This window comes from Ruditapes philippinarum, unplaced genomic scaffold (genome assembly GCF_026571515.1).
Source record: "Ruditapes philippinarum isolate M1 unplaced genomic scaffold, ASM2657151v2 ctg1262_1_1_1_1, whole genome shotgun sequence".
Classification (NCBI taxonomy): Eukaryota; Metazoa; Mollusca; class Bivalvia; order Venerida; family Veneridae; genus Ruditapes; species Ruditapes philippinarum.
This window is the reverse complement of record NW_026853407.1, coordinates 268,402-294,993: the sequence shown is the minus strand read 5'-3', so window position 1 is coordinate 294,993 and position 26,592 is coordinate 268,402. Positions and strand designations below refer to the sequence as shown.

Below are 26,592 nucleotides of genomic sequence, written 5' to 3'. Positions count from 1 at the left end.
AATTGACAGGACATCAATTAAGATGTGACAATTAAGTGCAAAACAAAACTTTATGTGCCACAAACTTCAGTAAATGACTACAGTTGTGACATATCAAAAACAAATGTATCTGTGACAAAATGCAGGACATTAATTCAGCTAGTCCAAAACAATGTCCAAATACAAAAACTCAGCTGGGACGAGTCCAAAACAAAAATTCATTAGTTACAAGTTCAATACAACTAGAAATGTGTCCATACGACACGGATGCCCCCACACGCCACTGTTCTGTCAATCTTATGACTCTAGGTCAAATATTTTTTGAACTACATGTGCCACAAGTTGAAACCTAAAAATCAACAAAGGGCCATAATTCTGTTAAATTTGGTCGCAGCAAAAATTCCTTCCTTTACTACCATCTACACATTAAGGTTTTTCATCCCTGGAAGTTTAAGCAAAATCTGCCATCCGGTTTAAGAGGAGTTGCATTCACAAAACTTCTACATAGTATATAGAAAGGGCCATAATTCTGTAAAATTTGGTCGCAGCAAAAATTCCTTCCTTTACTACCATCTACACATTAAGGTTGTTCATCCCTGGAAGTTTAAGCAAAATCTGCCATCCGGTTTAAGAGGAGTTGCGTTCACAAAATTTCTACATAGTATATAGTGAAAAAATCAACAAAGGGCCATAATTCTGTTAAATTTGGTCTCAGCAAAAATTCCTTCCTTTACTGCCATCTACACATTAAGGATGTTCATCCCTGGAAGTTTAAGCAATATCTGCCATCCGGTTTAAGAGGAGTTGCGTTCACAAAATTTCTACATAGTATATAGTGAAAAAATCAACAAAGGGCCATAATTCTGTTAAATTTGGTCGCAGCAAAAATTCCTTCCTTTACTACCATCTACACATTAAGGTTGTTCATCCCTGGAAGTTTAAGCAAAATCTGCCATCCGGTTTCAGAGGAGTTGCGTTCACAAAATTTCTACATAATATATAGTGAAAAAATCAACAAAGGGCCATAATTCTGTTAAATTTGGTCGCAGCAAAAATTCCTTCCTTTACTACCATCTACACATTAAGGTTGTTCATCCCTGGAAGTTTAAGCAAAATCTGCCATCCGGTTTAAGAGGAGTTGCGTTCACAAGATTTCGGGACGTACGGACGGACGGACACTCGGACGGACAAGTGCAATGCTATATGCTCCCACTATGTGGGGGCATAAAAATTTAGCTTGAGAAAATCCAAAACAATATGTCCAATACCAAACTTGGACTGGCACATGGGTTAAAGAACACTTTGTTAATGACAATGCTGTGTTGAACCCTTAAAATATCATTAAGATACCCAGGTAAAATGCCATTAAAATAATAAAATTCTATAAAAAATAATAATAAACAAAGCAGCTTTAAACTTTAAATATAATAATAAAACAACATATTAGTAAGCGGGGGAAAAATTGAGGTATACATGTTGAACTACAAGGCTGTGATGCAATAAATGCTAGTATTTCACCCAGTATTTCATATCTGTATCAAACAGATGTAGGGGAATTGTATACTCTTGATTGAGCAATTTAGTCTTAATAATTAAATATATAACGCCATGTTTATTGTTTATCATAACATATATTATATGATATTCTATCATAGCAAAATATTTAATATAGTGGCTTAATTACTATCCATCTGAATTTCTACCATGATAGTAATAGATACATCAAATAATCATAGGAATAGGTATTTCAAAAAATAAACACTTCTAAAGCAAATCCACAGATTAATTCTTTTGGTTTTACTTTTATATTTGAGCTTTTGAAATAGAAAAAAAAAATATAGACAAGAAACAATAGAATCTGCCTGTTCACAAATTTCACACTTTAATTATACTGTAAAACCAGGTATTTTTGTGCACCAAATTTTCACAAAATCAACATTTCACACTAATTAGTATGATTAAATATCATGAATTTTTACTTTCAGTTATAGTTATATGATACCTAGATTATAACTTAACTAACATTTGTTCACAATACCAGTGAAATTTAATCCCTTGTCCCAAAATCTGGTTCTACAGAATTTAGTGTCAACAATCTCAATATATTATAAACAAAAAGCTGTAAAATGAGCAGCACATTCCAGCTCTCTCAATGCTTACTAATAAAACAAAGGATTTGCAGGAATAATTTTAGTTCATAAGGGGTAATAATTCAGTAAGAATTCAAAGCTAGAGTGATGGGGCTTGTTCAGTTACCAACATATATAATCCAAAAGATGAAACTGATATTAAAATGATTAAATTCAGTGTGTACGGCAAAAAAATAATAAAAATCATGCGACACTTTACCAAGATATTTTAAAACTGATCTCTCATAAGTGAATTTTATAATTACTTTAAGTAAATTTCAATGCAAAAGTTATGGGTCTTGGAAAGTGAACTACAGAAATTATCCTGAGACTTTTGTACAAAAGGAAACAATATAGTATAAAGAACATTTGCTTCAAAGTGATGAAGGTTGTGCGTGACTTACAAATATGCTTCTAAAATAATGCATGTGTGAATTTTCAAAAGAAATATCTTGAATGATTAAAGCAATCATCAAGTTGCAAGTAAAACAACAATGCTGATGCCATGGTGAATAAGATAGCCCTACTTAATTTCTTATAATAGCTGATTTAAAGTGAAACCTATATCATCATAACTGACAAGTTTATTTCTGTGTTCAGTAGCAAAGCCCTTAAATGTTAAAATATTGAAAACCAAATCTTTTATTTGCAACCTATAATTAATATTACATGCCGAACAAATTAATATAAAGGGAGGAGGGGGTGGGATGAACTTCAAAACAAACATCAACACATGCAGTATAAATATCATATATCATGAAATATTGTACTTTTACCTGCTACCAAAAGTAAAACACAAGTATAAAGCCGATTCTAGGACATTTGCCACTCCCCTGCACCCGGAAAGTTGCTTCCTCAGACAGTCCCCCCTTTTTTTTGTGGTGGCAGACATTTGCCAAACTGCAAAAAAGGGGGCAACCGTCCGGGTGGGGGAAAGTGTGGTGAAACTGTTCGGACACCTATAAAGTCAGGTCCACCACACAAATACAAATGATGCACAAATGGACTACTCTTAATTCAAAGGAGGGCAAATCCACTACGTAAATGAAGCAGGTTAAAGGTCAAAAATAGCCAATAAACTGACAATTTACGACTAGCACAATACCTTATGTATTGCATTATCTATTGGCACATAAAATATAAAAAGATTGTTTTACCACATAGCATCCCATTCTTACCCCAATGCTCCTGCCATGTTACCTTACTTTGGCACTGTATTCTAATGGTAAATGATGTATTTTGATTTTCAGAACATTTATGACAACATTGATCTATATTGCACTTTTTTCATGGTCTAGGAATTTATGTAACCTTGCACCTATATTTATCATTGTTTAACATCTGAACAATGTGTTGCTAAAAATAAATGCTAACATAACGCTTTGTCTACAGAAAATACATAATAAATCAGTTTATTAATCAAATTGCGCTTTGAAACAGCGGTATGACTAAAATTAAGTTAATACTTTTGGTGACATTTTAAGCCAGATTCCTTGAAATGGTCATATTGGATTCAAGCTTTATTGGCAGTTTGTTTGTTTGGATGTTTTTTTACACTAATCTTAACATTTTTTGGCTACCAATTTTCCTTGATAACTAACAAATTATTACCAATTTCTCAGCAAATGACAGACTAACTACATGTACTTATCCCATGTGATTTCTGGATCAGTTGTAGACTCAAAGATCAATTGTTACTAACAAATTTGGTCACATCTATTAATTGATAACCCCTAATGCTCTCCCTATTGAGTAAAGCGGACAAAACTTTTTGGTTGGTGAAACGCCTCGGCTGCTTTATTTCCGGGCGGAATCTGTTAATTTTGTGATGTTCAGATATTAGATAATGATAAACATAGATTCAATCAAATGTCAAGGCAATATATATGACATGAAGGCAGCTTGGTATTTTAAATAAAATCAAACACTTGCAAGCCAGCTGCACAAACTTCTTGTAAAAAGACAAACAACCAAACAACTACAAACCAAACATGCCCTTTTCTATACCAATAAAATTAATGCAATACATGTACGTAAATAAACCCATATTGGCAATCTGCCAATTTTATTTGTGTGACATATTGTTATCAAGATAGCATAATAGGTAGCAATTTTTTCATAGAATAAAAATTGTATTTTGCATTAATTATTGCACTTTTAAATTCCTTAATCTTAACAGTGATCTATACATCAATAAGAAATGAAGCCAATTAAAAGATATGATATATTTGCACAGAAATGACAGATTGCCATTATGGGTCCATTACCATTACCTTGAAATAACACAAGTCTGACAGACCACCATCTTAACTAAACAAAATAATGTCATAACTTAACAGTACAGTGTCGTAACTTGAAAATATCAGTGTCATAAATAAATAGATCAGTGTAAAAACATAACCAATCAGTGTCATAACTTCACAGACCAGTAAAGTAATAATTGTCAAAAAACAGTGAAGTGACTTGTCTGAAACATGAGTGTGGATACTTCAATATCAGTGTCCAAACTTACAGGTCAGTGTCATAATTTCACAGGTAAGTCATAACTTACTAGTAACACACAAGTGTCATAACTGAACAGATTAGTGTCATAACTAAACAGATCATTGTCATTACTGAAAAAATGTTGTTAGAAATCTTTGGTAATAATCTATAACAGTATTATGGCCAAAAATGCATTGAAATATGATTGGATACATGGAAGGATATGGAACATATTGCCAAAATGGATCCTTCATTTTCTATAGACAAGCAATGTTCTTATTTTTCTGGAGAAAATAAAAAATAAAACAATCACAGCCTTGGTCTACAACAATCATCTATACAATAAAACCAATATCATGATTCAAAATCTTTCAGCTCGACTTTTTTCTTCAGAACATTGCCGACATTGTCCTCTGCGAGAATCGTCACTGTTTTGGCCTCGATCGGAACATTTTTAACACGAGATTGCTTAAGTGCAAATTCAGTAGGCGGAGTTTCGGATAGGAATTCCCAATGGTGGAAAACTTCACCTTCTGGATCACTCCGTAGTTCAACCAGCCGCAAACCAAAATTTGACCTTATACGAGACCTGAAATATTATGTTATTACAATGATAAAACAAGATATGTATCTAACACACAAATAAACATAATCATCTGTTATAGACATCAGATATCAAAATAATGACGATTTTCTGAATTTTGAAAAATTCAACCATAAAAGTCTAGGTCATATTTTTCAATTCATTACACCTCAAGTTACTTTGCTTCTTTCATTTATTTTGGTTGCACCAACACTGTTAAGGTCATATGGTGACTTTCCAGCTTTACTGGTGGAAGGGGACCTCAGGTGCCCTTCCTTGCATTATTTCTGGCACAAGAGGAAAGAAACTGTTAATGAACTTGGAAATTGATTTTCTTTTTTTGTTGAACTTCCTTGTCCTTAGTTGTTAACATCAATTACAAAAATCAATTTCTACTAATGTTAATTTCAACTTGATACTTTAAGAAACTTAATACAGCACTATTTATCACTACCCATTAAAAAGTCATTAGAGGCTATAATGGTTTCTTAACCTAGTTACATGTATAACTGTAAAAGTAAAATTAAATATGTACAATCTAAACTAAAATGACTGCAGAAAATTTGCTTTTGAGCAATTTTCTAAAACATAAATATTTACAAAATACACACTATTGATAAAATTACAATCAGATTTTTTTTTTCTTTATACAGTTGTATATAGAAAATTATAATATATTTGAACTCTTAGTTAGACAAAACATGTAACATGATAACTCCTGTTATTTTGTTGTTCAGTTTTTTATTTTCATCATCAAGATTACAAATTTGTTAACGATGCTTATTCATTGAAATAAAATATTTTCATCATCAGGTTTACAAATTTGTTAATGGTACTAATATTCATTTCATTAAAATATCAAATTTCACTTAACAAAACAAACTAAGTTAATTTATGAAACAAACTGTGTTAATTTATAATACACATACCCAGAAAAAGACATGTTCTTCTTGGATTCCCTTACATCAAATCTATTGAACCACCTGTAAAAATAAGATAATTAACCCAATTTTACATTTGTGAAAAAGAGAGGTTATTGGAATACTAATAATATTTTTTCAGTTTGTCACAAAGAAAAGAAGATCTGATATAATGACATCCATTAATGCATTGATTTAGTCACAATTCATCTGGCTGCACACAAGTAGAACCACCTACTGGTACCTCTTTAAGCCAGCTTGATAGCTTTCTTTGTAATACAGTCATGATAGAATTCATAGACAGTGTCAAGATTAGAACAAACTGAAGTGACTGACAAGTGATAAAACATTAGCATTAACAGAATAGTAAAACCATCTTATAACACAACTAATATTGTATCTCAAACTGTGTATATAAAAAACAAGCAAAAGAGTACCAAATGGTCCCTGTCAAAGTCATATTTAAAGTCTTATTAAAATCATAAAAGCAATATTTACAAAAACAAAGTAAAGACAGTACACAATAAATCTGTCACCTTCAAAACATAATCATAATTTGAATGTCTTTGACTTTATGTTAAAAGCATCGTATTTTAAATTTGTACATATCTAAAACAGCTCACCTATGAAATCTAAGCAATACAGCCGAGGCCCTGTACCAATGGGCCCCATCATCAGCATACTGGAATTTTGGAAGATGGAGCTCTGTTTCGGTTGGTGAGTTTGGAAGCCTGGATGGAATGACGCGAGTAGGTGACTGAGAGGAATGTGACATTGAGCTACAACTGGAACCCGAGCTTGGATATCTCTCTGACAACATAAAATATACATATTATCATACAGTTTACTTTAAACACATTTATCAAAGCTTTATTGTCAGTTTATTTGAATAATCATAAAGTCTGCTCTCTTGAAGTACATGTAACCAGTATTTGTGTCACACTAGGAAATTGGTCATAGTGGTGAACATTTGTATTAAGAAGTTCTATAACCTGTCCATGCATATAGAAAAACTACACCAGACAAAACAGTACACTTGCCATATAATATCACATGCAAGGGTCGATCCCAAAACAATGAGTTTCAAGCATCTGTTTTATAACAAGAGCTGTTGGTAGGACAGCATTGCTTCAACTATCTCAGTGCTTGATTGTAAAACAAGAGCCTTGATAATGTTCAACCAACAGCATAATTCTGTTAAAATCCATGTTAGAGTTATGGGCCTTGGTCAGTGATCTCCTTTTATGCTCTCTAATAAGTATGTGAAGTTTCAGTCAACTTGGGTGCCAAAATAAACCAAAGTGTGACACAACCACCTGGGGAAGACATTATTTCTGACAATTATCAAGTATGTAGCTTCTAATTCTTACAGAACAGTCATACCTAAAGAGATTACTTCAAACGAACCTCTTTTTGACGTCTTTGCTAACAGCTGTCCTGACTCTCCGAGAGTTACTTCTGTCACTGTTTCATAACTTCTATCCTTGGTGATAGTTTGATGTGTCTCACTTCCATCGTAATTCTTCATGCTTATATTGACCGTCTGCTGGAATGCCATTGGTTTAAATCCCTCCTCCACCTTGAACACAACTGGAGATGGCGCTATGTACACATTGCCACTGTTACTGTTCCTTCTGATTGGCTGAAATAGAAGATAAAAATAGCAAACATTTTCTGTATGTGTTTGCTCTTATTTGTCCTTCTGTGGCTATATAAGAATTGCAATTACCAGTCCAAGTGGTATTCATTGCCTTTTTAACATTTTTTTGTCAGTCTGAAGTGAAGAAATTAACCATTCAGGCCAACAGCCTTCATGGTCAAGGATCAAAACACTAAACCAGTGGTGCATAGAGACCATTAATATTTCTTAAAATTTATGTAGCATTGAGAAATCCATACTTTTATATTTGGTGAAAATAAAGCACATTTAACTTTGGGTTAAAATTTAGAAAAATATTAAGTTGTCTCAAAAATTCCTTTAAGAACAATTACTGTATTATAAGTGGTTAAGTTAGCGACGCAGAAATATTGGTGAATTTTTCACGAATTGACGAAAATTGATAAAATTTCCTTTAACGTAAATATCAACCAACATGTCATTTAATTCTACCCTTGCATGTTATGATAATATTTCCTCATGCAAATGTCTGCAATTTTAAATTCGCTAATTTTTCAACACGCTGAAATATCCACTTGTAAGTTAAAGTATCATAAAATCATAGTAATCAAAAGTATATGATAAAGAATTTCAAGCAAGAATTGTACCCTTTTGAATGGGCTCCCAAAGCAAACATCTTTGTATCTTTTATCATTGATATTCACTGCCTTCACCTCCGTCTGCTGCAAACTTTTGCTTTCTTGTGTATCAGAGAGGGAAACATTGCTTGGTGACCGCTCGTGGTTACTATAGCGATGATCCCCATTCTGTATTGCAACTTTTGACCTTTGAACTGTGAAGACTTTGTGAAGGTCATCAAATCCTCGTGCCATTATTCCTGAGGGTGTGTGTGCGAGATCAAATGTATGGCCTAGTTCATGAAGTGAAGCACCGAGACCCGTAGCGTAGTTGGCCCAGTAATATTCTCTACAAAATATGCCAAACATAAATTATAAAACATAATTTCTTTTTACATCTCAGAATTACTGCAATGTTAAATTTATTTACAAAAATAATAAACCATTTAAGATATCAAGAGAAGTTCAAGAAAAGATATTCATAAATGCAAGACGCTTAAATGAATAATCAAAATGTTTAAATGAATAATCAAGATGCTTAAATGAATAATCAAGATGTTTAAATGAATAATCAAGATGCTTAAATGAATAATCTAGATTCTTAAATGAATAATCAAGGTGTTTAAATGAATAATCAAGATATTTAAATGAATAATTAAACAGCTTATTGAATAATCAAGATGCTTAAATAAATAATCAAGATGTTATAATGAATAATCAAAATGCTTAAATGAATAATCAAGGTGTTTGAATGAATAACCAAGATGCTTAAATGAACAATCAAAATGTTTAAATGAATAAACAAGATGTTTTAATGAATAATCAATATGCCTAAATGAATATTCTAACACGACCCGCATTTTCCCCTATTGAACATAGAAGAACAGAAAGTGTGTGTTATTATGCAACAGATGCACAGTTTGACGTTCTATATTTAGACATGTGACGTAATCATTATACACGCGACGTAACCACTAAAAATCCGACGCGCTGAAAATAAGTACGGAAACAAATCAGGCGCAATTTTGCTTAGCTATCAAGTACGGCAACATTTATTTGTTGATGTCGTGTTAGAATCGAAATAATATATCCAAATTAGTGATTTTATCGCTTGATAACATCACTGTTTGTCGTTCGGATGCGCATCATTATATCACTCGGGCTACGCCCTCGTGATATAATTCCTCGCATCCAAACTCCAAACAGTGATGTTATTGAGCGATAAAATCACTGTTTGGGATATATTATTTCTTAAATAAAGGTGTTTAAATGAATAATCAAGATGTTTTAATGAATAATTGAGATGTTTTAAGGAATAATCAAGATGCTTAAAGTTTATAAAGCTATATTATCTGTCATGTCTGTAGTTTTTCAATTTCTTTTTTTTACAAAGAATTATTCCAAAAATACCTGTTTGAATGGAATATATGTCTAAATTTGTACTTAGGAGTGACTGGCGCAATTGCAGCAATTATCTTTGCTTACAGTCAAAACTCTACATAATATTTTATTCTGTTAATGTTGAATAACAGGGACACTGTATGTTAAAATCCTTTCTAGAATCTATCTCAAGATTATGGAAACAACACAATTTTATTGTTTAAAAAATTTATAAGAATAATTCGTCAATAGATAAAGCTTTATACCCATTAAATGTGTAAAGTGCTTAAATGAATAATCAGGATGTGCTTAAATGAAGATCCTTAGATGAATTCTCAAGATGCTTAAATGTCCTATCTAAGGTGCTTAAATGACAAGTAATTAAATCAATTAAAATTATATTCTCAGTATGAAAACGTAATGATGAAAATATTTCACCAGTATCAAAATTATACTACATGGCATTCAAATCCAGAAATATTTCTAAAATGCTAAATTTAAAGAAATAAGTTAATGTGAATGTACAGTAATGTGTTATTTTAGGCATGGGCAATATTATGTCTCTGCCACTGACCAATACCAAACTTAAGTGTCTCAGAATCAGCTCGAGACATAAGATTATTTTGACTTAATAAAACAACAACAGTTGTAACTATATCAAGTTATATTTTTCTACCTATAAGCGCTGTCGTCCATCAGCTTAGTGCGGTCAATTTTACGCATGTCTGTGAAGCGACTGTAGATTTCACTCACTTTTGCTGCCCATGTGTGAAGATTTCCTGTTCCAAATAGTGCTAGACCACCACCACCTGACAAACAAAACCAGTCTGTGTGCTATTTCTACTGATTAGTTTACATAAAATGGTAAACATTTTACATCTTCGATACCAGTCTATTGTAACACTAGCCCTCTAAAACTTCTGTAAATCCCTACCCCCTAGGCTTCAATGCAGGGGATATCAGGGGAAATCCGAGCCAATATTTAGCTTGCATGTGTCACAGTATTGCTGGGTCATTGGGGGTGACTTACTTTTTTCGTGTCTTAACATAGTGAAAGATATTTTCAACTTTCAGTCCTTTGGCATTTATTATGGATTTAAGAACATGTGAAGGGGGGGCAAAATCAATTCTCAACATTGCCCGGGTTGTCCAACAGCCTGTGCGGACATGTGAAATTTTCAAAACTGACTAGTGCCTTACTAAATGATGAAAAACATTTATAACCAACAATAAACATAAAACCAAAGTGAGCAAATATTATCTGATATAATAAATAATATAAAACGTTCTTTTCGCCTGAATTCTATTAAGAATAACATAGTTCCAATTTCTATTATTAATACTCAGTAACTTTGATTAACATGTTATATTGACAGAAACAATGGAAAATTTAGGAAAGAGAATTATGGTAGTATAAAAGCTTACGCTTAATCTACTGGTAATCACTAAACAATGAAAGCTTCTAAAACACTTATCTTTAGATTAAATAAAATAACTTCTGGCAAAATATCCATGACTTTAATCATTTATTGGAACATAATATAACCAACATGTAAAAAACATTATTATCTGAGATTCTTCACCTTCATTACCTTATTTAAAAAAATTCTAAGTCTCATTTTTTTTTGGATAAAATTCGGATGTGATAATTATAATTCTGTTTTTACAAAAAATAAAAAATTTAAAAGATTTAATTCAACACAAGTTAATTACTACTAAAAAAGCATAAGTGTTTACTTTTCTTTATTTCCAAATATTAACGAAAAAACTAAAATTACCCTTTCCTGCATCACTTTTATCTCTATAAATTATTACCAATATTATTTTCTTATTTCATTTCAAACTTTATCATGGAGAAGGACTTTAGTGGTGCCCATCTGTGCATGGTTTCAGGCACAAACTCTATCAACTGAGTAAAACCACTGACATTCCATCAGCTAGCTGGTAAGAATCCAATTGGTCTCTTGCAGGATTTGAACCCACAGTAATGAGGGACAACAAAGTAGTTTTAAGTCAATGACCTAACCCGTACGAAAAAGATAGCAGGATTCCGCCTAATATAAGCAGGAAAACGCTTAAAATTTCCGTGTATATAAGATTTTCCTGCTAATTTAAGACGGACATGGAATTTTGTAAAAAATCCTGCTAAGCAATTTCATATTCCGCCTAAGGCTTAGGCGGAAAATATGGGATGAGCAATAATTTAGACGGGTTTTAGGACTTAGAATTTTGTCAGTTATTTGTTAACAGGAATTATGTACTTAGACTTTCTTGTTAACCAGAAATTGAACTTAGAAAATTTTACTAGACAGATTTCTGAATTTGGAGAAATTTCTGCAGATGACAGGTATATAATAATTTTTATAAATCGATTATTAAGTGATCAACAATTATTTTGCTGCTTTTATTCATTGTTAATTTTCAAAACTAAAATATTGTTTGTACAAACATAAACATACATAATCATTAATTGATAAAAAAAACTCCACAACAAAACTAAAACTTAGAACATATTATATAATGATGTTGTGATGACTTTTGCATAGAATATATTTCACTTTGTTAAATTTGGGTATGAACTAAACTCATATATTAAGCTTTTTAATGTAATATAATTAAATGAGTAATATCCCTGAAAATTTCTTATCAACAGGATAAATAAATAAATACTGCCTCTAGTAACCACTCTACTATGATTTTACACCACAGACCTGATAACACACAGGTCAGATCGTAAATTCTGCTACAGTCCAGACTGTTCCATGCGATTTATTTGGGGGGAAGCAACAGTTACTTTGTACATTTTATATAATGAGTCTGTTAAGAAGGACTTTGCAAAGTTTTTTTTAAAGATATTTATTATGAATTTTGGATTCTTTTTCCATTTATTTTCTGGTATTTTTATATAATTGTGAAAATAAAACGATGGGTTGGATTATTCCTGTTTACCATCATATCATGGACTTGTCCATAATTTGAAATCTAGGAAATATATATGGGTCAGCAGAAGCTTAGACAGTGGAAATAAAGCAAATAACAAAGGATTTTATTGATAGTTAAAAATTGTGGTGATAATATATAAGCAATTTTTTAGATAATATTTTGTTTAAAGTGTAAGGATTGAATATTTTTGAATTTTTCAAAGAAAAAAAAATAAGACTTAGCCTTGTGAATGAAAATCAGACAATAATCTGGATATGCTCAGTTGTAAATGAATTTTGAATGCTACATTATGACTTTGGATAAGAAGATAAAAACCAATATCATAAAAATTCAGGTAAGTAACTTTTGGATACATTTAAACAATAAAAATATATTTCAAATAAATTAAATAATTTTGCAATAAGTTTGAGAGTAAATTTGTAACACTAAGTTTGGTTGTAATGAATTACAGTTTAAATGCATGTATAATTATAACTGCATACAATGACAAGAAACAATAATATAAGATATTAGTTGGGGCAGTGTTTTACTGATGACTGTTTGTGTTTCAGGATATGTCTCAAGCTGGTGTAAAAAGAATGGGAGGGGAGGAGTCACGGACAAGGATATTAATGATACCATAAGTTAAAGCAGATCAGTTATGCTTGGAATAAAAATAAAAACAACTGGCTGAACAAAAAACATTTACAGTGAAATAAAATAAAATAATTTGCCATGGATTAAAACAATACAATAGCAGTGCAATAAAAAATATAACTCGTGTTTCTGTTTTTTGTGTGACTCTTTTACGTACTGTACATGCACCCTAATGTAGAAAACATTATGGTAAAGCTCACAAAAATAACTTAAAAGCTTTGTAATTGTGATCACCTATTGTCTGTCTGCAATTTTGGATTCCAAATATTCTTATGCAGCTAAAAAATAATGTTGTATCCATCCATAATTCAGCTTTATTAGTGTACTATCACAAAATTGAATAACTTCATTTCCTTAGGCGGATTTTTTGCTAGTATTCCTTAGGAAGAATTTTCTCCTGCTAGTGATTTTCTAAGTAGGTATTTTTTTCCTGGTTAAAATATTTTAGGCAGAATTTTTTTTCGGCTAAGAATTTTCCTAAGGCGGAATTTTCTCCTGCTAGTGCTTTCTTTAAGCTGAATTTTTTCCTGTTTTAAATTTTCTAAGGAGGATTTTTTCCTGCTACCTAACTGTTTTCCTCCTAAGAAAATTTGCATATTTCGCAGCGTATTCCTGCTTATAGGAGGAATCTGTGATATGTAAACCTGAAATGCCTTAGACGGATTACGCCTAGTAGCTAGGCGGAATTTCTGCTTTTTTTCAGGGCGGAAGTTTTCGTACGGGAAAGCACTCAGCCACAGTAACACACCTAACAAAATGATGTGACAAGTTCATTGTATACATAACATATATGAATAGAAAAACACTAAACCTGGTTAAAAGTTCTAAGAAAACTTTGCTAGAAATTTAAATTTAAACTAGTCTCTAGTGTGAGAAAACAAACTCAACCAACAAAAGTACAATTATACTATAACAAATATTTGTTAAGCCAGTAAATGAGGGGGTGTTTCAAAAGTTTATTGAAGATTATGGAAAACTTATTATATATATTGAACTATTTGAACTTATTAAAAAGTTAAATTTATATATTCTCAGGAAATATTGTTTTGATTAATCTATAAGTTGAATATTATTTTGCATTATATTCTAGGAATTTTACTATTTGCAATATTATATAATATACTAGGAAAATTCTTCACTAGACTTCAACTATATCTACATGTACATTAAATCAATAAAATAGTCAGGCCATATAAGTAATTTTTTATAACAAAGTACCCTGCCTTTTAACTAAAAATGTGTCCAGAGGACATGTATGCATTCACATTCCACTATTTTGTCAGTCGATCTACAACTAGACATGGACACTCCAAAGAAGTAGGGACATAAAAACACCATAATAAAGAAATTGTTTCAGAAGAAGTGACCTAACTTTATGTCAAATAATTTGTGCCAAATTGTCCATTTTTCAGCACTAATTCTACAAACAATTTTAATTTCATTGCATGATGCTGTCAAACTACTTTTTCCTACATTAAACACTGCCCCAACCCCTTCTTTCACAACCAAAAAAATGTTACTTATGAGTTATACAGACTCCAATAACAAAAACTTTTGAAACTCCCCGTCACAAAGACTCCAAATAACTTTTGAAACTCCCCTCAAACAGTTAAATAATTGCCTACCAGACTGCTGCAGTCTGCCAGATGGTATATTGTAAAACCTTGAATAATAAACATAAAGAAGATTCAAGTATAATATTATATTTTATATCAAGGTTTGTTGCCTGTAGCTTCCTTTCTTCACATAAGCTCATCTTTAGCATATTACTCATCCAGAACTAATGATTATGTATCAAAGGTAAAATTGTCAAAATGAGCAGAACACCCAGTAAATAACTATGCATCATTTATTTGTGACCTTCAGCCATTATAAACCCCTGGTGTACTGGTGGGTTAGTGAAAGAAATGTTTTGACTTTTCCAGTGGTGTTCCAAATGGTAGTTACAAAGTTAAACAAACTATTTCATGGACAGTTAACGCACTTATTGTGCATATGAATCTATTCATCTTGTCCGTGTGCAATTTCACAATATAGTGGCGCAAACATTAAGACTTTGGGTATATACTGTATAATACATGTATATTTTGCCTAGCTTGGAAATTGGCATGATATTTCAAGACCAGCGATTTTATGGTCAATTCAAATTCTATGTTCACACTGATTTCCCAGGGGTAAATGGCAGGGATGGAACAAAAGACTGGTGCATATATTTACAACTCCAGTGCTTTTCTATTTTATCAGTGTTGCTGTAAATGTAATGAATTGCCACCATTAAACATCTCAGCAATATAACAATATATAACTGCTGGTTATTTCCTTAAATGAAAAGAAAACATCCACTTACCTAAGGCTGTATGTCCTTTTGTGTATTTTAGAATTTCACTGTGAGTTTTTGGTGTTTCTGATAGTGGAGGTTCATAACGAGTGAAAGACATAAAGCAGTACCATTTAGAGAGATCTTTGTCAGTAAAACTTGATGACATCATCAATTCTCGTGCAAAATGAGTCCATAGTTCATTTCCTGTCATGCTATGTGCACGCTCTAAAGTTAATCTACTTTTGAACACATTACAGACGGGTTCGTAATTGGCGTCACATTCTAGTTGAAAAGCCTGACGCCCGAAACCGTGCTCCTTCATTTTCTCTCGGCAGTGAAGGTTTGGATTAGCATAGCACCAATTTTTATTCTTTCAAGGGCCGAGTCAACCGAACAATCCTCGTCATCGGGACCTTGAAAATAACCATCATCGTCGGCCAGTACAATATAAACCGGACGAACAAACTGCTTGAAGTGCGGGAACGTGAAGGTAAGAGTTATTTTAAGAATCTCATCTTGGTATCGAAGATTAATATCATTATCTCCAGGTACTAATCTTACTAAAACTTTGAACGCGCCCTCGATTACTGGCCATTTTGTTGCTACTAACTCTCTCCTGCTTGCATTCCATACTTCAATTTCACCATCGTCCGTCTTGAAGTCAACGTCGCCCACGATAAGTGGCAGGTGCAATGGTATGTGTTCCCCATGAGCGACATTGTACACCCGTATTTTCATTCTACCTGCACAACAGTTTCACCTACATTTCTCTTTCCCTGAAAAAGTAAATATATACATAATTAATGTTAATTTGATTTTTTCTTCTTTTTTTTGATTGGATTTTACATCACTCCAACACAAAGACATCAGATACTATTCTTAATTCATTATTTCAGGAAAACATAATTATGGGCACCTGAATAAAACCACCAATAATCCATAAGCAAGCTGAATAGTTTTCCCAAATGTAAAATCTGATGACACTAATTATTCACCGCTCAAATCTACAGCAGTGAGGGGCAAATGGTTTAAAGCCAATGACCTTAACCCGATTGTGCTCCCTTTTTTCATTCAAGTAAATTAACAAAACAAACAACACATTACTAAACCACTCACAAAATTATTATTAATAATGACATCGTGTTTTTTTGGGGGTTTTTTTCTCTCATTTTAGTGATTTTATTGGGGCAGTCGATCTATTTATCATTATTATCTTTGATTTTGCAAAATTGTAATTGTTGACTAAAAACACTTAAAATATCGTTGACAATGTCAATTACAATTATATAATTATTATACATTAGCCTTTCAGTTTCTAATGATATTTTTGTTTTCTATAAAATTCAACTCTTACTCGATCAGGGACGACAAAAGATCCAAAGGAAGGGGTGCTGTTTTTTAAAAAATTTAAAAATATAAAAATTACTTTTGCATTTTTTACTTTTTAAGATTTTTAAAATAAAACACCCACAATCCATCCATAAAATATTTTATTATTTTCATAAAAATATAAAATATTACATAAAATTTTAAATTTGCGATAAAATTTGCAACCCCCCTGTGATAGTAATTAACAAAAATTTCGAGGTTAAATTCCCCAAAAAAACTAGTTTATATAAAAAAAAAAGGGAACTTCCAAAATTTTTCCGGTCAACCTTATAAATGACTTGTAAATTAACTTTGTTTGAACCCCAAAAGGTGTTAGTTTTACTTAGTTTTTCCACGGTATAGAGCCAGGCCAGGGCCAGCCCTACATTCAGGCTCTCTGACTATCAATTATATACTGTTGGTAGCTCAATTTTTGTATTTGTACATAATAAAATCCCTTAAACTTCCAATGGACTGTTCAAATTCAAATTCAAAGCTGGGACAGTCCATTTACCAAATTCAGAAGGTTAAAAGTCAGGACCCCTTGACTAAATTACATGAAGAAAACTTGAAGTGTAGATCCAATTTGTTTAGTACAAAATTCCTACTTAAAATAAGCTGTATAATAATTAGTAACACATACAAGTGTGTAAATGTAATTAAAATCCCACCTGTATATAATGAATATCCCTGCAGTGACTTTAGAGAATATATATTAAAGTGAAAGTGACATAAAAACTGACATTTACCTTTACTTATGTTAACTTACTCAGTATCCATGCAAATATAATTGTAGCTAAAAATAAATTAGCAAAGTTAGGAGTCCGTGAACCACATCACAAAAACTTAAATCACATTTCTTGAATTTGCATGAACAAGAAAAAACAACAAACATATGGGAAATTGCAAAAAATCACCAGTTTGCATATTTTTGCAGTTCAATAAAACACGTACAGTTTGCGCGTCCACCTGTAATTAAAATTGCAGATTTTCCATTTACTATTGGGAAAAAAAGCTTTTGTATCAGTACTGAATATTAACTTGATGAATTGATATTTTACACACATCAAATAAACTGTTTGCATATTTGCAGTAAACACACACTTTGTACATGTACATTACTAATTAATATTGTAGATTTCCACAGACTGCAAAACAATCTTGTTTTTGCTATAATATATTGGCATCTAGTAATTTAGCCTAGTATACAGAAATACATGTACCAATTAGGTCTATGATAATTATATTACTAAAGAAAACAAGAAGTAATTTGTAAAATCTAAAATATTAATTGCTAACTATTAATTTCTTTCAACGGAATATTCAAAACATTTTAAGCCCTAAAATCACAATCTGCCCGGCCTCAGTAAAAAAAATTCTCATTATAATAAATCTTTACAATTTAAGCAATTTTGGTCCATCAGTTAATTACAATGTCATTTTATAGATCATGGCAAAAAATGACAACTACATATTTATATTTACTAAAAAAAATTTACAAAATTAATTAAGAGTATAATTTTTAATTTTAAAAATACTCACAAATATATAAATGATATTATTTAACTTAAATTGTCCCTTTCCAAATTCTGCAGTGCATCAATTTATAGAATAATATATACCACACACAAGGCATGTTACATAAGTCCTACACTTTTAATGTACACGTATAATGCACAATCTAAACTAAACTAAACTGTATCTTTAAAATCAATCATGATAAATCTTTTAAAGTCCCCGAAGTCAAACGTTTTCACAACCATTTTGCTGTATATATCAGTCTTATTCAAATTTCACCTTTGATGTTGACTTAAGAAATAATGGATGACTGAATAAAGAAATACTTTTGCCATTGTCAGCTCATTTGACTATTAATGATTATATTGTCAATTATATACATGTAAATGTTTACTAATGTTCTGAATTACAATTAAGTCATATAACTTGCAGGGCTCTCTTAATCTATCTCTGATTTAGAAAAAATGTGAGTTTTAGAGTTTTATGGGAAAAAAGTACATAATAATTTTGTACCTGTATAGAATAGGAGGGGGAATTTCAATCATAATGTAGGGGGAATTTTGTGCAAATTTTTGGGCCTCAGTTATGATATGGTTTGTTTCCCCTCCAGTTTAATACGTTACAAATATTACTGCTTACCAAAAATTTGTTTGCCAATCAAGAATTAAAAGAAATAAAAAATTTCTGAACATAATTTTTTGTTTTACTTTTTTTTTTTTTTGGATTTTATGTCACATCAACACAGTATAGGTCCATATGACGACTTTCCAGCTTTAGTGGTGGAGGAAGACCAAAAGTGCCCTTCAATGCATTATTTCAGGCACATTTAGCAGGCACCTCAGTAGAACCATCCACATTCTGTAAGGCAGCTCTGGAAAGCTTCCACGGTCATGAAAGAATCCAAAGTCCCCTGAGCAAGATTTAAACCTACAGCAGTGAGAGGCATCTAGTGCTTAACTACTCAGCCACAGTTGCTGCTTTTTTCTCAACATGGAATCAGCATTATAATGAATGTCAATGAGTCAATCCCGTCTTTATAAATTATCTGCCTTCATGAATGTTTTTTCATGTTGAAATTATGCAAACTATCAGGTATGATATTATGGTCAATAACACTGCCTAACCTTTAACTTTACCAACACTCAGGTATGGGTAGCTGGAGGAGAAACAAAGATAAATTTTGAAACTGGCCTTACTGCAAATACATACAACAGTAAAATAAAATTTTATCTTATTTAGCAAAAAGTAAATTTCAATAGCATATATTGTGAAGGTTCTCTTGCTTTTAGCAGATAAAGGCTAATAGGCAGGTAAAATTTGTGAACTAAGAACAAAGTGATGAATTTATGTAATGGATAAGCCCTTCTTTTGAAATTGGAACAACCCATTTAGTTTAAAGGATTTCAATATCATAATATAAAAAGTTGAGCCAGTATACTCAACAGTTAAATTAGAGCTCTGTCAGACTGTACAGACCAGTGCAGATGGCTTATAATTATGACATCTTTTGTTCATAAAGCAAGCTTTAATAATAGTTAAACAGTAATTAATAATATGTTATTCCATCAACACTGCTAGCGAGCAATATTACGTTTAAGCACACATGTACCTGACTTCAAAGTAATTCTACTTTTAAAAAAAAAAAAAAAAAAAACATCATTCTCTTTCCTTAAATTTTTTTAAATTCTAGTTTTATAATAGAAAAGTTGTCAATTTAAGTCTTCATAAAATCTGTCTAGTTCTGAAGCAGTACATGAGATCTAATTCTAGCAAAATTAATATCCATGATATATGAACAATTATAGCTATAAATATTTTTAAGATATTAAATTTTCTTCATTAAAAGCTAGTTTTTGTTTTCTCTTCATGAAAAGCGTGCAATTATTAAGAAGTGGGCAACAATTTTTATTCATATAGACATCATTAAAGGGAGAATAATTCTTTTTCTTTTGTCTTTGAATTTATTTAAACTTTGCATGGTTTTTAAGAATTATCAATATGAAAATGGTAGGAGTGAGATTTAAGTATTTGACCCTTAACATTCAATGATCTACAAAAAAGTAACAAATAAAAACATAAAATATTCACTTACATTTTTCCTTTAAATTTTAACATTTAATTTTAGTACTTTTGACAGCTGGAAACACAGAGATTTTCAATACAACTACAATCATGTAATTATAATTCCACATCATGATCATTCTGCATAATTCAATAATCAACAAATTATTATCTGTATGGCTTCTGTTATATTATGGCTAAAAAGTCTACAGTTACCACTATAATCCTGATAAAACTGGGCAATTTCAATTTATTAATCATTGTGCAACAGTCAACAAAGCACTAAAGTGTGATAAAACCTTGATAAGACATGGACATTAGTATACTGTTGTTGACTTGAGAAATTTCTCACCTTTGTGTCAAAATTTTCTTTTGCCAGTGAAAAACTATTTGGGAATGGTGACATAATGAAGATATGTGCTTTAACCTCAAATTGCACTTTCACCCTAAAATTACTTGCCAGTGTGATTGTTTGACACAACTTTTGCTATAGTACAATTAAGCTTAGTATTAAAAGCCCAACACTTGCAGAATTTTGGATAACATATGAATAGCTATTAATCAGTCTTATACTTTGTCACTTATAATACTAGTAATCAGTATGTTAAATCACCCGAACATTAGAGTGAAACTGTCTATAAATTCTCAGTATGATTCAATGTCTAGACTGATTTTGTTCTATATTTGGTAATTTTGATCTTAAATTGTGTATATAGAAAGAAAATAGATATTAAGTATTTCTGGTAATTTGTACTCTTGCTGTTAAATTGTCTAAAAAAAGATTTAAGTTCACCATGTCCTGCCAATAATGGTTATCATTTTTTTTTCATCCCAAAAGAAAAGAGTCTGACTTTTATTTAGTGGTCTAATATATAATGTATGAGCTGCCATCAAAAAAGTGATCATTCAAAAAACCCTGAATAGAACTTGAATTAAGACAGTTGACACACTTAATATGACTGTTGAAAAACAAAATAAAGGAAATACAATATTACATCTAAAGCAGCAGGACTTACATGTACCTGTATGTAGTATAATCTAGGGTCATTTACGTTGAAAAAATAAAGAAATCAGAGGCACTATACAAGAAAGACTTAAGTCAAATTGACCTGAAAATGTTTAGATATATAACTATACAGTTTTTCTTTAAAATTCAATCTAGTCATCCTAATCACATAAATTTTTTTCTTCCCCATTATGCAAAAGTACCCTATTATTTTTCTCGGATATTAAACTCTGAAAGCTTGCCTCATTTAAATACCAGTCTTGTGATTGAAAAAGCCCTGTTAATGAAATTATAGCAATTGCGGACAAAGAATTATTGTGCAAAAATGCTAAATGTAAGCTTCATTAAATGCATTAATTACCATTACTTTAGTAAAACGAGTTATTGACATAAAATATTCATCAATACATGACAGTGTTAGCGATTTTCCCTAACTTTACTGAGTACCTGGGACTCAGTGCTAATAGATCTGTTACGTCCCAATTCAAATGGAACGAGTCCTCAATTACAAAAATGTCAATGTTTGCATAACTTCAAAATACAATCAAATTTGTGACTGTTGATGTTCGCGGATACCATTGATAGGTTGGCCCAAAACGAGGCCGAGCACTTGCTCCTAGTCTACGTTTGAGATATAAATCTGCATTGCTAATGAGAAAGGAACAAATGAAAATGAGGTGAAGGTCAAGTTCTTATAATACAATTTATTTAAAGTGAATAGAAAATCATTTTCAAGCAGAGCAAAAAAACTTAAGAGAGAATTGACCAATTATCGGGGAAAAAGTGTTTCGTCCCAGGGACTCAACAGCCCTTTTTTTCTTTCCTCCCTGGCAATTTTAGCGAGTAAATTGATATGTTTACTCAGTAAACGCGAACACTGCATGACATGATGCCAGTTAATTTCTCTTTGAAGCCAGATAGAATAATTTCATAGGGACACGTCAATCAAAGAACAAGAAGGTCAAAATAATCTGATTAATAATTTTGTCTATATAATGTATTAAACAAAATCTATATTATAGAATTCTGGTTCAACTCTTGTTTAAACATTAAAGAGTCAGACTATTTTCTAAATAGAAACAGCACAGATTTTCCTTGACTTTCTAGACTGTAATGAAATTCTTCAGCATTTTAACTAGACCTTTTTTATAAATGCACAAGTTCTGTGAGATAAGTGATAATTTTGTTCAAAGTTGATCAAATAATTGATTCTTGAAAATATCCACTTGGGATACATTATAGACTCTATTAAGTTCTGAGATTTAACACCATTTTATGTTTTAATACAATGTACTGTGAATTCACTCAATTTCTAGGGCAAGAAATTTCGAGGTTAATGGTCACAAAGGTCATTTTCATGTGTTCTTTAAAAAATTTGTATACTGTTTATTTTTCCAAAAGGTAAAATGTAAATAATGTGGTGCAAAACAAGCTTAGGGGAGACAAAATAAAATTTCGTTGGATCTTAAATTCGTGGATGGACCGGTCCACAAAAACCATGAAAATTAGTTCCTGACAAATAATAGTTTTTTTGCAGTATATAACTTTTCTAGAGGATCACAAGGTCACAGAAGTTGAATTTTTAATGCCAAATATCTAAGCTCTAAACATTTTAGTTTCTGAATAGGAACACTTGTAAAGATTTCATTTCAAAGTCTTTCTTAGAATAAAAAATAACCTCCTATGACCTACTCATGCATCATACTGGAACTATATACATCTAACTTTTGTAGAAAGCCAAGTATTACTTATTAGGATCATTCCTGTGAAGTTTTATCAAAATCTACCTTTTGGTTTTAAATAACTTTTGGTTAAAAAAAGGATATGTCTTTTAAAGAAATTGCCGGTAACCACAAACAATTGATTAAAGGCAGATTGATTAAAGGCAAGCACACAGCCATCACAAAATCTCAATGCTCAGGTGAGCTATGAAATCTATGAAGTGTCTACCATGGCGCCTATTCATAGATAACAGACAATAAATGTGTGTGAAGAACTCAGATAAGGAACAAATGAAAGTACTGTATGTACTTAAAAAGCACAGTAGGGGTAACATTATTTTGCAGCAAAAAAATTATATCCTCCAAGGGAAAAATACATGACTGAAAACAATAAACAATTCTAACATCAATTTACAAACACAATAATTCTGACAATATACATCTATTATGATGGGAGAAAATGTCTAATTTTACTGCCCAACTGTCTAATTTTACTGCCCAATGTAAGTGAAAATTCTGAGTTTCCAGAATTTCATTTCAAAAAATAGAAAACTTGGGCTTTATATATATAGATTAGACGATTGTTATAACACTCACTATGTAACATAATGTTAGCTAAACATTGTAAACTACTACATTATTTAGAAGCATGTAAAAACTTGGCACATCTCAGAAAAAATGCTTGGCAAATCCCGACATAATGAAATCAACATATTCTGACTGATACATGAAGTAAAAGATAGATTAGTGACTTTGGTTGGTTACTTGCCTTTAACACTTGTTTTATATTTGCAGACAAATCTCGACTTGAGACAAAAATGAACTTAATTGATCCCATCAACCATTATGTACAACATGCTCAAAAAAAAAAAGACAAAATAAATTGTTTTGACTGTATCTGACTTTTTTACAATAATGCTCACACATTTATATTTTTACTGACCTAGCTATGTCTTTCCTACTTTTCAAAATTAATTCTTTACCACTTTTACATTTATATTGAATTAGAAAATCGAATAAATTATTTTTTTATATAAAATTGGGCTAATAGAAATAATTAAGTGAAAATTTCATAGCTAGAGTTGTGGGTCTTTGACAGTTACATGTACCTACAATGATTATCATGATGTCATATGTTCAACTGATGTCAAATTATGCCTCAGAAACAAACTTTTGAATTTTTATATCTTTGGCTAATACTCCATGGAAATTGTATGGAGGTAAAATTTTTCATGATTTTGTACTTTTATGGGCATGACTTGTGACATGCCCGGCGTCCATACTTGACAGCAAAAGCTGCTTTTTGTGTATGAAAAGGAGGATACACCCTCATTAAATAAATACTGAATGCTACCCACATGTTTTCAAACCCAATCAAGGGACGTTGTTTCCTTAAGCAAGAAACTTGAATACACTCATTGCTCAGTACCGGTTGGTTCCAGGAACAGATTCGAGATTGTGTCTATTATAGCTTATATCTTCCTACACAATCAAACTAACATAAATTCTGTATAAACCAAACAATATCAGACTTCATCATCATCATCAAAACATTTGAGAAACACAAATCAAAATCATTTCAAAGGCCTAATGGGCCTTTAAGCCATGTGTGAAGTTTCAAATGAATACCTTTGGTGCCTAGTCTCAGTTATTGGCCTGCAGTGTCAGGCTGAATCATCTGAATAAAAAATTTGAACTTCTTTTTATTGAAAATTTAATAAACTAATATATAAACTAATTACTTGCATTTTAAAAAACCTAAATTTTGTAACCAAATATTTCACCAATAACTCACATTTTATGCAACAGTGAGTTCAGATCTATACCACATTGACTATATACTGTGAATATTCAAGCTAAAAAATTCAATACAATCATGTATTACTTAATACATCTACTTTATATATATCACTAATTTCCCTTGACAGTTTTGCTAAATCATTTAATATGTACTGTAAAACATTTCCAGTCAGCACTAAATGGCTTCAGCATCAGTTAGCTTAATTTTACTGTCTTGAACAGCAATCAGTGTGTATGTAAAATGTGCAAGAAATAATCAAACCAGTATTGATTGGTCTATGAATAGAAACAATCTCAGCTGAAATTCTTCTGATATTATACGTTAAAACTTATATTATTGTTTTGACTGGTTCAATATTTCTAAGCCATTTATTATAATTTATGTATGTATAGCTTTTTGTTATAGGAGAGGACTGTTACAAACATGAGCTATTGCAGCTATCGGTCCAATTCCTTTCTACTTTATTATGTGTAAATCATCAAATACATAGAATATATATATCTTGAATAGAATTACGACTGTTTAAATATGTTATTGCATTTTGTTTCAAATGAGCCATTTCTTGTAACCCAGCAGTGTCAGGACACACATTTTTAATGGCAAAACTTTGATCATATATGTTCCTTCATTCGGCCCAAAACAACCTTGAAACACCAAAGCAAACTGTGGGATTACAAATGACTGGTGCAGCCTGAGAATCAAAAAAAAATTATTTTCTGACATTATGATACCTGAAATTAACATTCTGCTATTTATTTTCTAAACAAGAGCGATCAGTAATCACATATGTCGCCTCATAATGGCCAATTTCATGTTGGGACAAGTTTTGTGACAGACAGACAGACGGACAGTGCACAACTAGACTTGGTACTGATCATTATTGTAAAGTTTGAATAAAATTGCACCAGTAGTTTTTGAGGAGTAGTCTGGACAAGCTTTTGTGTATCTGGCAACACACAGAAAAAAACACCTTTTTATCAAAGGGCCATAACTCAGCCAAAATCATTCAACCGGAAAACCCGTGCAATATGCGCAAGGACTTGAGCTACAGATCAATCCTGTAAAGTTTCATTGAAATTGCATCAGTGGTATAAGAGAAGTAGTCCGGACAAACTTTAAAAATAACAAGAGCTGTCCGTAAGACAGCGCGCTCGACTTTTTTATTGCTTGCCAATAAAAAAAGTTTTTGCAGTAAAAGGCAATACAAGAATCTCTGTATTTTTAAAGTGAACAATGGCCATGAGCATTAAGATATTTAGTGAAGAATTATTTTACTGAATTGTGTGATACCCTTGAACACTGCAGCAAAGTTTGAAATGTTTAAGTCAAAAGAGGGCTGGTAAGAAAGAAAAAAAAACTGAGTTGAGCCTTAAATAAATTTAATAGTATTAAACCCACTTTGAGAGAATAAGGTATTTTTACGTCACTGGTTTTTTAGTGCTTGCCTTTAATACAAAACATTGACAGTTAAGGGCCATAATTCAAATAAAATCTTTGACAGAATTACC

At 31.4% G+C, this 26,592-nt stretch overlaps 1 pseudogene; it reads right to left on the bottom strand.

Moving 5' to 3' along the window:
• Nucleotides 1-4,180: 4,180 nt before the first annotated feature.
• LOC132736791 (uncharacterized) overlaps nt 4,181-26,592 on the bottom strand; it is a 33,841-nt pseudogene continuing 11,429 nt past the window's right edge.